Source organism: Trachypithecus francoisi, unplaced genomic scaffold (genome assembly GCF_009764315.1).
Source record: "Trachypithecus francoisi isolate TF-2019V2 unplaced genomic scaffold, Tfra_2.0 Lachesis_group6, whole genome shotgun sequence".
Classification (NCBI taxonomy): domain Eukaryota; kingdom Metazoa; phylum Chordata; class Mammalia; order Primates; family Cercopithecidae; genus Trachypithecus; species Trachypithecus francoisi.
Window position 1 is genome coordinate 59,859,229 of NW_022681471.1, and position 17,122 is coordinate 59,876,350.

At 39.2% G+C, this 17,122-nt stretch overlaps 1 non-coding gene across 1 annotated transcript; it reads left to right on the forward strand.

Annotated features, from left to right (window-relative positions):
* The first annotated feature begins 15,017 nt into the window (after positions 1-15,017).
* On the forward strand, positions 15,018-15,166 carry LOC117078646. Its single transcript, XR_004435084.1, has one exon. It is a non-coding gene; the product is annotated as a small nucleolar RNA SNORA57 (small nucleolar RNA).
* Positions 15,167-17,122: the final 1,956 nt, after the last annotated feature.

Here is a 17,122-nt window from a genome sequence, read left to right on the forward strand (position 1 = left end):
CCTATTCCTTTCTCTTTAAATTTTTGATGAGCTAGAGCAGAATTGTGACTATTTCTTCTTCAAAAGTTTTGGAGAATGCCAAGTATAGCTGTCAATTCTTGGATTTTTAAACATTTTTGATGGGAGAATCTTTATTATGGCATCAACCTATGGCATCATCCCCATTACTCATTATTGTTTGTTGAAGTTTTCATGGTTCAATCTTGGTAGGTTGTATGAGTCAAGGAATTTATCCATTTCTTCTAGGATTTTCAATTTGTTGGCATTATATGTATAATGTCTCTAAAGTTTCTTTGTATTTCTGTGGTCCCAAATGTCATAGCTTCTTTTTTTTTTATTGGTGATTTCTATATATTAGGTAGGGTCTTCTCTCTTTTTTCTTAGTCTAGGAAAAGGTTCATAGATTTTATCATTTTATTTTATTTTTTTTATTTTTATTTTATTTTTTTATTATACTTTAAGTTCTGGGTACATGTGCATAACGTTTATATCATGTATAACTCCCCAATGCAATCCCTCCCTCCTCCCCCCTCCCCATGATAGGCCCCAGTGTGTGATGTTCCCCTTCCCGAGTCCAAGTGATCTCATTGTTCAGTTCCCACCTATGAGTGAGAACATGCGGTGTTTGGTTTTCTGTTCTTGTGATAGTTTGCTAGAATGATGGTTTCCAGCTGCATCCATGTCCCTACAAAGGACGCAAACTCATCCTTTTTGATGGCTGCATAGTATTCCATGGTGTATATGTGCCACATTTTCTTAATCCAGTCTGTCACAGATGGACATTTGGGTTGATTCCAAGTCTTTGCTATTGTGAATAGTGCCGCAATAAACATACGTGTGCATGTGTCTTTGTATAGAGTAATTTATAATCCTTTGGGTATATACCCAGTAGTGGGATGGCTGGGTCATATGGTACATCTAGTTCTAGATCCTTGAGGAATGCCATACTGTTTTCCATAATGGTTGAACTAGTTTACAATCCCACCAACAGTGTAAAAGTGTTCCTATTTCTCCACATCCTCTCCAACACCTGTTGTTTCCTGACTTCTTAATGATTGCCATTCTAACTGGTGTGAGATGGTATCTCATTGTGGTTTTGATTTGCATTTCTCTGATGGCGAGTGATGATGAGCATTTTTTCATGTGTCTGTTGGCTGTATGGATGTCTTCTTTTGAGAAATGTCTGTTCATATCCTTTCCCACTTTTTGATGGGGTTGTTTTTTTCTTGTATATTTGTTTGAGTTCTTTGTAGATTCTGGATATTAGCCCTTTGTCAGATGAGTAGGTTGCAAAAATTTTCTCCCATTCTGTAGGTTGCCTGTTCACTCTGATGGTAGTTTCTTTTGCTGTGCAAAAGCTCTTTAGTTTAATTAGATCCCATTTGTCAATTTTTGCTTTTGCTGCCGTTGCTTTTGGTGTTTTAGACATGAAGTCCTTGCCCATGCCTATGTCCTGAATGGTACTACCTAGATTTTCTTCTAGGGTTTTTATGGTATTAGGTCTAACATTTAAGTCTCTAATCCATCTTGAATTAATTTTCGTATAAGGGGTAAGGAAAGGATCCAGTTTCAGCTTTCTACTTATGGCTAGCCAATTTTCCCAGCACCATTTATTAAATAGGGAATCCTTTCCCCATTTCTTGTTTCTCTCAGGTTTGTCAAAGATCAGATGGCTGTAGATGTGTGGTATTATTTCTGAGGACTCTGTTCTGTTCCATTGGTCTATATCTCTGTTTGGTACCAGTACCATGCTGTTTTGGTTACTGTAGCCTTGTAGTATAGTTTGAAGTCAGGTAGCGTGACGCCTCCAGCTTTGTCCTTTTGACTTAGGATTGTCTTGGCAATGCGGGCTCTTTTTTGGTTCCATATGAACTTTAAAGCCGTTTTTTCCAATTCTGTGAAGAAAGTCATTGGTAGCTTGATGGGGATGGCATTGAATCTATAAATAACCTTGGGCAGTATGGCCATTTTCACGATATTGATTCTTCCTATCCATGAGCATGGTATGTTCTTCCATTTGTTTGTGTCCTCTTTGATTTCACTGAGCAGTGGTTTGTAGTTCTCCTTGAAGAGGTCCTTTACATCCTTGTAAGCTGGATTCCTAGGTATTTTATTCTCTTTGAAGCAATTGTGAATGGAAGTTCATTCCTGATTTGGCTCTCTGCTTGTCTGTTACTGGTGTATAAGAATGCTTGTGATTTTTGCACATTAATTTTGTATCCTGAGACTTTGCTGAAGTTGCTTATCAGCTTAAGGAGATTTTGGGCTGAGACGATGGGGTTTTCTAAATATACAATCATGTCATCTGCAAACAGGGACAATTTGACTTCTTCTTTTCCTAACTGAATACCCTTGATTTCTTTCTCTTGCCTGATTGCCCTAGCCAGAACTTCCAACACTATGTTGAATAGGAGTGGTGAGAGAGGGCATCCCTGTCTTGTGCCAGTTTTCAAAGGGAATTTTTCCAGTTTTGCCCATTCAGTATGATATTAGCTGTGGGTTTGTCATAAATAGCTCTTATTATTTTGAGGTACGTTCCATCAATACCGAATTTATTGAGCGTTTTTAGCATAAAGGGCTGTTGAATTTTGTCAAAAGCCTTTTCTGCATCTATTGAGATAATCATGTGGTTCTTGTCTTTGGTTCTGTTTATATGCTGGATTACGTTTATTGATTTGCGAATGTTGAACCAGCCTTGCATCCCAGGGATGAAGCCCACTTGATCATGGTGGATAAGCTTTTTGATGTGCTGCTGAATCCGTTTGCCAGTATTTTATTGAGGATTTTTGCATCGATGTTCATCAGGGATATTGGTCTAAAATTCTCTTTTTTTGTTGTGTCTCTGCCAGGCTTTGGTATCAGGATGATGTTGGCCTCATAAAATGAGTTAGGGAGGATTCCCTCTTTTTCTATTGATTGGAATAGTTTCAGAAGGAATGGTACCAGCTCCTCCTTGTACCTCTGGTAGAATTCAGCTGTGAATCCATCTGGTCCTGGACTTTTTTTGGTGGGTAGGCTATTAATTGTTGCCTCAATTTCAGAGCCTGCTATTGGTCTATTCAGGGATTCAACTTCTTCCTGGTTTAGTCTTGGGAGAGTGTAAGTGTCCAGGAAATTATCCATTTCTTCTAGATTTTCTAGTTGATTTGCGTAGAGGCATTTATAGTATTCTCTGATGGTTGTTTGTATTTCTGTGGGGTCGGTGGTGATATCCCCTTATCATTTTTTATTGCGTCTATTTGATTCCTCTCTCTTTTCTTCTTTATTAGTCTTGCTAGCGGTCTGTCAATTTTGTTGATCTTTTCAAAAAACCAACTCCTGGATTCATTGATTTTTTGGAGGGTTTTTTGTGTCTCTATCTCCTTCAGTTCTGCTCTGATCTTAGTTATTTCTTGCCTTCTGCTAGCTTTTGAATGTGTTTGCTCTTGCCTCTCTAGTTCTTTTAATTGTGATGTTAGAGTGTCAATTTTAGATCTTTCCTGCTTTCTCTTGTGGGCATTTAGTGCTATAAATTTCCTCTACACACTGCTTTAAATGTGTCCCAGAGATTCTGGTATGTTGTATCTTTGTTCTCATTGGTTTCAAAGAACATCTTTATTTCTGCTTTCATTTCGTTATGTACCCAGTAGTCATTCAGGAGCAGGTTGTTCAGTTTCCATGTAGTTGAGCGGTTTTGATTGAGTTTCTTAGTCCTGAGTTCTAGTTTGATTGCACTGTGGTCTGAGAGACAGTTTGTTATAATTTCTGTTCTTGTACATTTGCTGAGGAGTGCTTTACTTCCAATTATGTGGTCAATTTTGGAATAAGTGCGATGTGGTGCTGAGAAGAATGTATATTCTGTTGATTTGGGGTGGAGAGTTCTATAGATGTCTATTAGGTCCGCTTGGTGCAGAGATGAGTTCAATTCCTGGATATCCTTGTTAACTTTCTGTCTCGTTGATCTGTCTAATGTTGACAGTGGAGTGTTGAAGTCTCCCATTATTATTGTATGGGAGTCTAAGTCTCTTTGTAAGTCTCTAAGGACTTGCTTTATGAATCTGGGTGCTCCTGTATTGGGTGCATATATATTTAGGATAGTTAGCTCTTCCTGTTGAATTGATCCCTTTACCATTATGTAATGGCCTTCTTTGTCTCTTTTGATCTTTGATGGTTTAAAGTCTGTTTTATCAGAGACTAGGATTGCAACCCCTGCTTTTTTTTGTTCTCCATTTGCTTGGTAGATCTTCCTCCATCCCTTTATTTTGAGCCTATGTATGTCTCTGCATGTGAGATGGGTCTCCTGAATACAGCAGACTGATGGGTCTTGACTCTTTATCCAGTTTGCCAGTCTGTGTCTTTTAATTGGAGCATTTAGTCCATTTACATTTAAGGTTAATATTGTTATGTGTGAACTTGATCCTGCATTATGATATTAACTGGTTATTTTGCTCGTTAGTTGATGCAGTTTCTTCCTAGCCTCGATGGTCTTTACATTTTGGCATGTTTTTGCAATGGCTGGTACCGGTTGTTCCTTTCCATGTTTAGGGCTTCCTTCAGGGTCTCTTGTAAGGCAGGCCTGGTGGTGACAAAATCTCTAAGCATTTGCTTATCTGTAAAGGATTTTATTTCTCCTTCACTTATGAAACTTAGTTTGGCTGGATATGAAATTCTGGTTTAAAATTCTTTTCTTTAAGAATGTTGAATATTGGCCCCCACTCTCTTCTGGCTTGTAGAGTTTCTGCCGAGAGGTCTGCTGTTAGTCTGATGGGCTTCCCTTTGTGGGTAACCCGACCTTTCTCTCTGGCTGCCCTTAAGATTTTTCCTTCATTTCAACTTTGGTGAATCTGGCAATTATGTGTCTTGGAGTTGCTCTTCTGGAGGAGTATCTTTGTGGCGTTCTCTGTATTTCCTGAATTTGAATGTTGGCCTGCCCTACTAGGTTGGGGAAGTTCTCCTGGATGATATCCTGAAGAGTGTTTTCCAACTTGGTTCCATTTTCCCCCTCACTTTCAGGCACCCCAATCAGACGTAGATTTGGTCTTTTTACATAATCCCATACTTCTTGCAGGCTTTGTTCATTTCTTTTTCTTCTTTTTCTTTTGGTTTCTCTTCTCGCTTCATTTCATTCATTTGATCCTCAATCGCTGATACTCTTTCTTCCAGTTGATCGAGTCGGTTACTGAAGCTTGTGCATTTGTCACGTATTTCTCGTGTCATGGTTTTCATCTCTGTCATTTCGTTTATGATCTTCTCTGCATTAATTAGTCTAGCTGTCAATTCTTCCACTCTTTTTTCAAGATTTTTAGTTTCTTTGCGCTGGGTACGTAATTCCTCCTTTAGCTCTGAGAGGTTTGATGGACTGAAGCCTTCTTCTCCATCTCGTCAAAGTCATTCTCTGACCAGCTTTGATCCGTTGCTGGCGATGGCTGCGCTCCTTTGCAGGGGGAGATGCGCTCTTATTTTTGAATTTCCAGCTTTTCTGCCCTGCTTCTTCCCCATCTTTGTGGTTTTATCTGTCTCTGGTCTTTGATGATGGTGACGTACTGATGGGGTTTTGGTATAGGTGTCCTTCCTGTTTGATAGTTTTCCGTCTGACAGTCAGAAGGACTGTCTGTTGGTCTGTTGGAGATTGCTTGAGGTCCACTCCAGACCCTGTTTGCCTGGGTATCAGCAGCAGAGGTTGCGAAGATAGAATATTGCTGAACAGCGAGTGTACCTGTCTGATTCTTACTTTGGAAGCTTCCTCTCAGGGGTGTACTCCACCCTGTGAGGTGTGGGGTGTCAGACTGCCCCTAGTGGGGGATGTCTCCCAGTTAGGCTACTCAGGGGTCAGGGACCCACTTGAGCAGGCAGTCTGTCCGTTCTCAGATCTCAACCTCTGTGTTGGGAGATCCACTGCTCTCTTCAAAGCTGTCAGACAGAGTCGTTTGCGTCTGCAGAGTTTCTGCTGCTTTTTTATTGTTGTTGTTGTTTAGCTGTGCCCTGTCCCCAGAGGTGGAGTCTACAGAGACAGGCAGGTTTCCTTGAGCTGCTGTGAGCTCCACCCAGTTCGAGCTTCCCAGCGGCTTTGTTTACCTACTAAGCCTCAGCAATGGCGGGCGCCCCTCCCCCAGCCTCGCTGCTGCCTTGCGGTTAGATGGCAGACTGCTGTGCTAGCAATGAGGGAGGCTCCGTGGCCGTGGGACCCTCCTGGCCAGGTGTGGGTATAATCTCCTGGTGTGCCCGTTTGCTTAAAGCGCAGTATTGGGGTGGGAGTTACCCGATTTTCCAGGTGTTGTGTGTCTCAGTTCCCCTGGCTAGGAAAGGGATCCCTTCCCCTTGCGCTTCCAGGTGAGGCGATGCCTCGCCCTGCTTCAGCTCTGCTGGTCGGGCTGCAGCAGCTGACCAGCACCGATTGTCCAGCACTCCCTAGTGAGATGACCCCAGTACCTCAGTTGAAAATGCAGAAATCACCGGTCTTCTGTGTCGCTTGCGCTGGGAGTTGGAGACTGGAGCTGTTCCTATTTGGCCATCTTGCTCCGACCTCTTGTTTTAGAATTTCTATAATACATGACAGGTGATGGTGAATTATCTCAGTTTTTGTTCATCTGGGAAATACTTTATCTCTTCTTCATATTTGAAGACTAGCTGACCAGGCGGGGTGGCTCACATCTGTAATCCCAGCACTTTGGGAGGCCAAGGTGGGTAAATCACAAAGTCAGGAATTCAAGACCAGCCTGGCCAAGATGATGAAACCCCGATTCTACTAAAAATGTAACAATTAGCTGGGCATGATGGCGGAGGCCTGTAATCCCAGCTACTTGGGAGGCTGAGGCAGGGAATTGCTTGAACGCGCGAGGCGGACGTTGCAGTGAGCCAAAATCGCACCACTGCACTGCAACCTGGACACCAGAGCAAGATTCTGTCTCAGAAAAAAAAAAAAAAGAGAGAGAGAAAGAATAGCTTTCCTGGATACAATATTGTTGGATGACAGTGGTTTTGTTTGTTTGTTTGTTGTACTTTGAAAATGTCATCATACACCCTTCTGGCCTGAATGATTTTTAATGAGAAGTTTGTTAGATGAATTGAAACTCTTTTATGTTATTTTCTTATTTTATATTGATGCTTATAGGTTCCTCTCTTCGTGCTTGACATTTGATAATTTGATTATTATATGCCTTGGAGTAGTCTTATTTGACTCTAATTATTTTGGTGTTCTCTGACCTTCCCGTACCTAAATATTTATCTCTTTCTTAAATTTTGGAAAATTTTATGTTACTATTTCTTCTGATAAGCTTCCCACCATGCCCTTGTTTAGCTCCCCTTTGAACACCAATAATTCTTAGAGTTGGTTTTTTGAGATAATTTTTGACTTTTTTACTTTATCTTCATTTATTTTTATTTTTCTCCTGACTGTATTTTAAAATAACTGCTTTGAGCTCCCTGATTATTGTCTATGCTCGATCTATTCTTCTATTGAAAGCCTCTAATACATTTTTCAGTTAAGTAAATGTATATCTCAGTTCCACAGTTTATGCTTGATATTGTCTTATTTCAATATCTTTGCAAAATTTCTATGATTAATTCCTGATTGATTTTTTATGTTATCTCGGAGAACACTATTTCTTTAAACTGCTATTTTAAATTCTTAGTTAACAAATCACCATCTCAGGGTCAGTCACTAGTTTCTCGCTTTGTACATACGAGAATGTCGTAATTCCCTGTTTGCTGTTGTTTGTGTGGAGGTATGTGTATTTCTTTGCATTGAAATATTAATCATTCCAGTTTTCTCGGCTTGGCTTGTTTTTGTTTTTGTTGTTGTTAGATATGTTTGCTTAGAGATTTTTTGTAATTTGCCTATTGATTTTTCTTCTTTTCTTTTCTTTTCCTTTCTTTTCTTTTTTTTTCTGCTAGGTTGATGCCTTCATTAGGGCACTAGATGGAGCCTTAAGCCCAGATTTGCTGCAGTTCTAGTAAACAGAATGTCTTTCATCCAGAATGAGGGAGGTAACAGAAGAAACATCCCAGTAATGTGGGAAAACTAGGGGTTTGTACCCAGGGGAACTATGGGTAAAATGTGATGATACTGAACAGTTGCTCTGAATTGATGTCTCCTTTGGGTGAGTTACAAAGCAGTGTTTTCAGGGCTAGGAATGGTTGTCCTTCCTTCTCCATTTTTCTCTCACTGTCTTCAGGAATATTTCTCCCTTCAGGCACTCCCAAAGCTTCCTGTGGGTTGAGGCAGGAATGTGTTGTTTTGCCACTGAAGCTGAGATCGTGAGGATGGTGGTGCCCCCTCTTGATCCCACTTTCTCCAGTGTAGAAACCATTAGTCATAAGGAAGATTTTTATGTGTTTGGTGCTGGGAAGACTGGAGGAATGGTCATCACGGATATGGAAGTCTGAATCTGTTACATATGCTGTGAGGTTTCTTGACTTCACTGTGGCCCTGGGACACATCTTCCTGTGTGAGGTCTGGGCTATTGCTGGAGGGAATGTTGGCACTATATGTTTGTTTTTGGTTTTTCTGTGGGGGTGGTGAGGCCAGCTTTCTGCTATGCTGCCATTTTGAAACTAAAAGCATTGAAATTTTTTTTTATGTACTTGGTCATTTGTATCTATTCTTTGAAAAATGTCTATTTGCCAAACTTTTTTACTAGAATTTTATTTTATTTATTATTTATTTTTTGCTGTTCAGTTGTTTGAGTTCCTTATGTATTCTGGACATTAGTGCCTTGTGAATGAATAGTTTGCAAATATTTTCTCCTATTCTTCGAGTTGTCTCTTTCCACTGTTGATTGTTTCCTTTGCTGTTCAGAAGCTTTTTAGTTTGACATAATCTCATTTCTCTATTTTTCTTAATGCCTTCGCTTTTGAAGTATTACCCATGAAATCTGTACCTAGGACAATGTTCTAAGGCAAATTTCCTCTATGTTTTATTATTTTACCATTTGTGTCTTACATCTAAGTTTTTAATGCATTTTGAGTTGTTTATTATATATGGTAACAGATGGAAATTTAGATTTATTCTTCTGCATATCGATATCCAGTTTGTCTAAAACTATTTAATGAAAAGAGTGGCATTTTCCTAATGTATGTTCTTGACTCCTTTGTTGAAAATCAGTTAGCTATAAATATGTGAATTTATATTTGGTTCCTCAATTCTGTTTCATTGATATATGTGTGTTTTATTACAATTCCATGCTTTTTACATTTTTGTTCCTTTTTATTGAAGTGAAAAATACATATATAATTTATTATTTTGCTGTTTTGAAATGCACAGTTTAGTGGTAATATATGCTTATGTGCTTATTATATATATGAAATCTTCTTTGTTTCGTTCATTTCCACCTTTGATAACCATTAATCTACTCTTCATTTTCATGAGATTCACTATTTTAGCTCCATCATATGAGTGAGAAAATGTGATATTTGTCTTCCTGTGCCTGACTTATTTCACTTAATATAGTGCTCTCCAGTTCCATCTGTGTTCCTTAAAATGACAGGGTTTCATTCTCTTTTATAGCTGAATAAAATTTTATTATGCATATATGCCATATTATCTTTATCCACTTATTCGTTAGTGAGCATTTATATTGATTATATATTTTGAACTATTCTAAATAATGCAGCAATAACATGGAAATGCAGACATCTCTTTGATGTACTGATTTCCTTTCTTTTGACCATATACCCAGTAGTATAATTGGTTAATCATATGGTAGCTTTTTTTTTTTTTTTTTTTTTTACAGAGTCTTGCTCTGTTACCTGGACTGGAGTGCATTGGGGTGATCTTGATTCACTATAACCTCTACCTGCTGGGCTCCAGTTATCCTCAGTCTCCCTAGTAGCTGGGACTACAGGTGCATGCCACCGTGCTGGGCTAATTTTTAAATTTTTTTGTGGAGATGGGGTTTCACCATATTGCCCAGGCAAATTTTGACATTGGGCCCAAGCAATTCACCCACCTTGGCCTCTTAAAGTGTTGGGATTACAGGTGCGAGCCACTATGCCTAGCAGTATATCTACTTTTTCTTCTTTGAGAAACCTCCATAATGTTCTCCATAGTCACACTATTAATTTATATTCTCAGCAACAATGTACAAGAATTTTCCTTTCTCAATACTCTTGTCAGTTACTATTGCCTGTGTTTTTGATAAAAACTATTTTAACTGGAGTGAGATGATGTCTCACTGTGATTTTGATTTGCATTTTTCTGATGGTTTGTCTTTTTTAGCATTTTTCATACACGTTTGTGGTTTATGTACTTTTGGGAAATGTTTATTCAGCTCTTTTGCTTTTTTTATTTTTAATACAAAGTTTCGCTCTTGTCACCCAGGTTCAAGAGATTCTCATGCCTCAGCCTCCTGAGTAGCTGAGATTAAAGGCGCCCACCACCATGCCCAGCTAATTTTTATATTTTTAGTAGAGACGGCTTTTCACCATGTGGGCCAGACTGGTCTTGAACTCCTGACCTCAGGTGATCCACCCACCTTGACCTCCCAAAGTACTGGGATTACAGGCATGAGCCACCACGCACGGCCTTTTGTTCATGTTTTAATTGGATTGTTATTATTATTTTGCTCTTGAACTGTTTGAGCCACTTATATATTCTGATTATTAATCCTTTGTCAGATCAATAGTTTGCAACTGTTTTCTTCAATTCTATAGATCGTCTTCATTTTTTTTGATTGTTTCATTTGTTGTGTGAATGCTTTTTAGCTTGAGGTAATCTTACTTGTCTGTTTTTGCTTTGGTACCCTGTGCCTTTCAGGTCTTACACACAAAAAAATTTGCCCAGACCGATTTCCTAGAGTGTTTCCCCAATGTTTTCTTCTAGTAGTTTCCTAGTTTCAGGTAGCAGATTATAGTTTCTAATTTACTTTTATTTTACTTTTGTGTATGGTAAAAGATGGCAGTCTAATTTTATTTTTTGGTATAGAGTTAATCAATTTTTCCAACATATTTATTGAAACAACTGTCCTTTCCCGTTGTGTGTTCTTGGCACCTTTGTGGAAGATGAGATTCTTTTAGCAACTGGAGTAATTTATATCTGTGTTCTCTATTCTGTTCTATTGCTCTATGTGTCTGTTTTTCTGCCAATATCAAGGTGTCTTAGTTACTATAGCTTTGTTTTATTTAAATATATATTATATATATATATATATACTTCAGGTTCTGGGATACATGTGCAGAACGTGCAGGTTTGTTACATAGGTGCAAATGTACCGTGGTGGTTTGCTGAATGCAACAAACCATCAGCTACATTAGGTATTTCTCCTAATGCTATCCCTCCCCATGCCCCCCACCCCGCAACAGGCCCCAGTGTGTAATGTTACCCTCCCTGTGCCCATATGTTCTTATTGTTCAACTCCCACTTATGAGTGAGAACATGCAGTATTTGATTTTCTGCTCCTGTGTTAGTTTGCTGAGAATGATGGTTTCCAGTTTTAGCCATGTCCCTGCAAAGGACGCGAACTCATCCTTTTTTATGGCTGCATAGTATCCCACAGTGTATATATGCCACATTTTCTTTATCCAATCTAATATTGATGGGCATTTGGGTTGGTTCCAAGTCTTTGCTATTGTGAATAGTGCTGCAATAAACATATGTGCACATGTGTCTTTATAGTAGAATGATTTATAATCATTTGGGTATATACCCAGTAATGGGATTGGTGGGTCAAATGGTATTTCCAGTTCTGGATCTTTGAGGAATCACCACACTGTCATCCACAATGATTGAACTAATTTACAGTCCCACCAAGAGTGTAAAAGTGTTCCTATTTCTCCACATCCTCTCCAGCATCTGTTGTTTCCTGACTTTTTAATGATTGCCATTGTAACTGGCATGAGATGGTATCTCATTGTGGTTTCGATTTGAATTTCTCTAATGACCAGTGATGATGAACTTTTTTTCATATGTTTATTAGCTACATAAATGTCGTGTTTTTTAAAGTGTCTGTTCATATCCTTTGCCCACTTTTTCATGGGTTTTTTTTGTTTGTTTTTTGTTTTTTCTTTGTACATTTGTTTTAAGTGCCTTGTAGATTCTGGATACACTCTAGAATAAACAGACTTAACAGCTATTTACAGGACATTCTACCCCAAAACTGCAGAATATACGTTCTTCTCATCAACATATGGGACATTCTCCAAGATAGACTCTATGGTAGGCCAAAAACACAAGTTTCAATACATTTAAGAAAATTGAAACCATATTAAATATCTCTTCAGAACACAGTGGATTAAAACCAGAAATAAATATCAAAGGGAACCCTTAAAATGATACAAATATGTGGAAAATAAATAATCTACTTTGGAATGATTTCTGGGTTAGCAAGGAAACCAAGATGGAAATATACATTTTTTAAATGATAACAGTGACACAAGTTATCAAAACCTCTGGGATACAGCAAAAACAGTGCAAAAGGAAAGTTAGTAGTTAAATGCCTACATCAAAAAGTCTGAAAAAGCACAAATTGACAACATAATGTACCACCTCAAGGAACCATAGAAACAGGAACAAACTAAACCCAAAGACAGCAGAAGAAAAGAAATAACAAAGATCAGACAACTAAATAAAGTTGAAACAAAAAAATACCAAATATAAATGAAACAAAAAGCTAGTTCTTTGAAAACATTAGCAAAAGTGTGAGACCGTTAGTAAGATTGACAAAAAATGAAGAGAGAAGATCCATATAAGCTCAATTTGAAATGAAACTGGAGACATTACAACACATGCCCCAGAAATATGAAAGATCATTTGAGACTGCTGTGAAACCCTTTATGCACACAAAATACAAAACCTAGAGGGAATGAATAAATTCCTGAAAACACACAATCCTCCTAGATTCATTTGAGACTACTATGAACACCTTTATGCACACGAAATACAAAACCTAGAGGGAATGAATAAATTCCTGAAAACACACAATCCTCCTAGATTCAATCAGAAAAATAAATAGAAATCCTGAACAGACCAATAACAAGCAGCAAAATTGAATCAATAATTTTTTAAAAAGCCAACAAGAATCCCAAAACCAGACGGATTCACAGCTAAATTCTAACAGAATTCAAAGAACAATTGTTGCAAATCTTACTGAAACTATTCCAAAAGATTGAGAAACACGGAATCCACGTGAAATAATTATTTGAAGCCAATGTCACCCTGATACCAAAACCAGGAAAGAAAATAATAATAAAAAAAACCGTAGACCAATATCCCTGATAAACTCTTGATACACAAATCCTCAAGAAAATACTAGCAAACTGAATCCAACATCACATCAAAAAGATAACACATCATGTCCAAGTGGATTTTGTCCCAGGAGTGCAGAGATGGTTTAACATATTCAAGTCAATAAATGTTATAGATCACATACACATAATTAAAGGCTAAAGTATAGGATCATCTTAAAAGATGCAAAGCATTTGATAAAATCCAGGATCTGTTTATGATAAAAATCCTCCATAAACTAGGCATAGAAGAGACTTACCTCAAAATAATAAAAGCCATATATGACATACCCACAGCAAACATCATACTAAAAGGAAAAAGCTGAAAAATTTCACCCTGAAAACTTTAAGAAGAGAAGGATGCCCATTTTCACCACTTCTATTTAACACAGTACTAGAAGTCTTAGAGCAATCAGGCAAGAGAAAGAAAGAAAGAACATCCAAGTATAAAAAGAGGAATTCTTACTAGTGCTATTCACTGATAAGATTCTATACCTAGAAAACTCTAAAGGCTGTCTCAGAAGACTCCTACATCTGATTAATGAACTCAGTAAAATCTCAGGATGCAAAATCAATGTACACAATCCAGTAAAAATGGTAAATACCAAAAATGTCCAAGCTGAGAATTAAATCAAGAACTCAATCTTGTTTACAGGAGTTAAAAAAAATCTAGGACTAAGACAAAGAGGTAAAGTATATTTACAAAGAAAACTACAAGACACTGCTGAACTAAATCATAGATGACACAAACAAATGGAAACTTATCCCATGCCCATGGGTGGGAAAAATTTGTATTGTAAAAATGACCATACTGCCCAAAGCAATCTACAGACTCAAAGCAATTCTCATAAAAACGCCACCACCGGCCGGGGATGGTGACTCACGCCTGTAATCCCAACACTTTGGGAGGCTGAGGCGGGTGGATCATGAAGTCAGGAGATCGAGACCATCCTGGCTAACATGGTGAAACCCCGTCTCTACTAAAAGTACAGACAAATTAGCTGGGTGTGGTGGTGGGTGCAGGAGTCTGAGACAGGAGAATGGCGTGAACCCAGGAGGCGGAGCTTGCAGTGAGCCAAGATTGCACCACTGCACTCCAGCCTGGGTGGCAGAGGGAGACTCAAAACAAACAAACAAACAAACAAAAAACACCACCACCATTTTTACAGAAGTAGAAAGAACAATTCTAAAATTCATATGAAAACAAAAAAGAGCCTCAATAGCCAAAGCACTACTAAGCAATAAGAAGAAATCTGGAAGCATTATATTACAGAGTTCAAAATATACTACAAGGCTATAGTTACCAAAGCAGCATGGTACTGGTATAAAAATAGGCACTTAGACCAACAGAAAAGAATAGAGAACACAGAAGTAAAGCCAAATACTTACAGCCAACTGATCTTTGACAAAGCTTACAAAAACATAAATTGAGCAAAAAACTCCTGATGTATTTGGCTCTGTGTCCCCACTCAAATCTCATCTCAAACTGTAATCTCCATGTGTCAGGAGAGGAGCCTGGTAGAAGGTGATTGGATCATGGGAGCAGATTTCTCACTTGCTGTTCTCATGATAGTGAATGACTTCTCATGATTCTCATTGCTTAAAAGTGTGTGACACCTCCCCATTCTCTCTCTGTCTCTTTTGCCACCATGGTAAGGTGTGGTTACTTCTCTTTTCTCTTCTGCCATGATTGTAAGTTTCCTTAGGCCTCCCAGTATGCTTCCTGTTAAGCCTGCAAAACTGTGAGTCAATTAAACCATTTTTTCTTTACAGATTACCCAGTCTCGGGTAGTTCTTTATAGCACTGTGATAATGGACATCCTCCTTTTCATGGCGGGGATCGGGCTTGTGGTACCGCTCCCCTTAATGTACGGAGGAAGAGGGAAAGGGCTCTGGCCCCCTCCGCGTCATGTCTTCGGTGCCGGCGGTTTCCCATCCTCTGGTTCTATCCTCAAGCGCCGGGACACTGGGAATCTCGCGCTGGGACAACCGAGATCCAGCTGGCTTCTCCATGAGGGTGCTCACATGTTCTCATTTGATTTCAGGACTGCGGAGGCTGTATCCCCTCTTCCACTTCCGCTGCAGCCAATAAAGGCTGTTCCTACCATAAAAAAAAAAAAAAAAAAAAAAATACTGGACTAATACAGAAAAACGGTACCAGAGTGGGATACTGATATAAAGATACCTGAGAATGTGGAAGCAACTTTAGATCTGGGTAATGGGCATTGGTTAGAACAGTTTTGAGTGCTCAGAAGACAGGAAGATGTGGGAAAGTTGGAACTTCCTAGAGACTTGTTGAATGGTTTTGTTAAAAATGCTAATTGTGATGTGGACAATGAAGTACAACCTGAGGTGGTCTCAGATGGAGATGAGAACTGGTGTAAAGGACACTTTTGCTTTGCTCTAGCAAAGAGACTGGTAGCATTGTGTCCCTGCCCTAGAGATATGTGGAACTTTTAACTTGAGAGATATGATTTAAGGTATCTGGTGGAAGAAATGTCTAAGCATCAAAGCATTTAGGATGTGACCTGGCTGATTCAAATAGCGTATGCTCATATGTGTCAGAAAATAGATGGTCTAAAATTGGAACTTATATTAAAAAGAAAATCAGAACATAAAAGTTTGTAAAACTTGCAGCCTGACCATGTGGTAGAAAAGAAAAACTCATTTTCTTGAGAGAAATTTAAGCCTGCTGCAGAAATTTGCATAAGTAAAGAGGAGTGGAATGTTAATAGTCAAGACAATATCTCCAGGGCATGTCAGAGACCTTCATTTCAGTCCCTCCCATCACAAGCCTGGAGGCCTAGAAGGGAAAAAGGGTTTCGTGGGCCAGGCCCAGGGCCCAGATGCTTTGTGCAGTCTTGGGACATGGTGCCCTGTGTCCCAACTGCTCAAGCTGCAGTCGTGGCTAAAAGGGGCCAAGATACAGCTTGGGCCATTGCTTCAGAGTGTTCAAGCCCCAAGATTGGGCAGCTTCCATGTAGTGTTGTGCCTGCAGGTACACAGAAGGCAAGAGTTGTGGCTTTGGTAACTCCACCTAGATTATGAAGGATGTATGGAAATGCTTAGATGGCCAGGAAGAAGTCTGCTGCAGGGACAGAGCCCTCATGGAGTATCTCTACTACAGCAGTACAGAGGGGAAGTGTGGGGTTGGAGCCCCCACACAGAATCCTCACTGGGGCACCGCCTAGTGGCGCTGTAAGAAGAGGGCCACCATCCTCCATAGTGCAAAATGGTAGATCAGCTGACAACTTGCACCATGTTCCTAGAAAAGTCGCAGACACTCAATGCAAGCCTATGAAAGGAGCTGTGGTGCTGTACCTTGCAGAACCAGAAAGGCAGAGCTGCTTAACGCCTTGGAAGCCCACCCCTTGCATCAGTGTGCTTTGGATTTGAGACTTGGATTCAAAAGACATTATTTTATAGCTTTGAAATTTAATGACTGCCCTGTTGTATTTCAGACTTTCATGAGGCCTGTAGCTCCTTTGATTTGACCAATTATCCCTTTTAGATTGGGAGCATTTACCCAATTCCTGTATCCTTATTGTATCTTGGAAGTAACTTGCTTTTTATTTTACAGTCTCATAGGTGGAAGGGACTTGTTTCAGATGAGACTTTGAATGTGAACTTTTGAGTTATTGCTGGAATGAGTTTAGACTTTGGGTGGCTGTTGGCAAGGCATGATTGTCTTTTGAGATGTGAAAACAACATGAGATTTGAGAGGGCAAGGGGCAGAAAGACATGGTTTGGCCCTGTGTCCCACCGAAATCTCATCTCGAATTTTGATTCCCACATGTTGGGGGAACAGCCTGTAGAAGGTGATTGGATTGTGGGGGTGAATTTTCCCCTTGCTGTTCTCATGACAGTGAATGAGTTCTTATAAGATCTGATTATGTAAAAGTATGAGGCACCTCCCCCTTCTCTC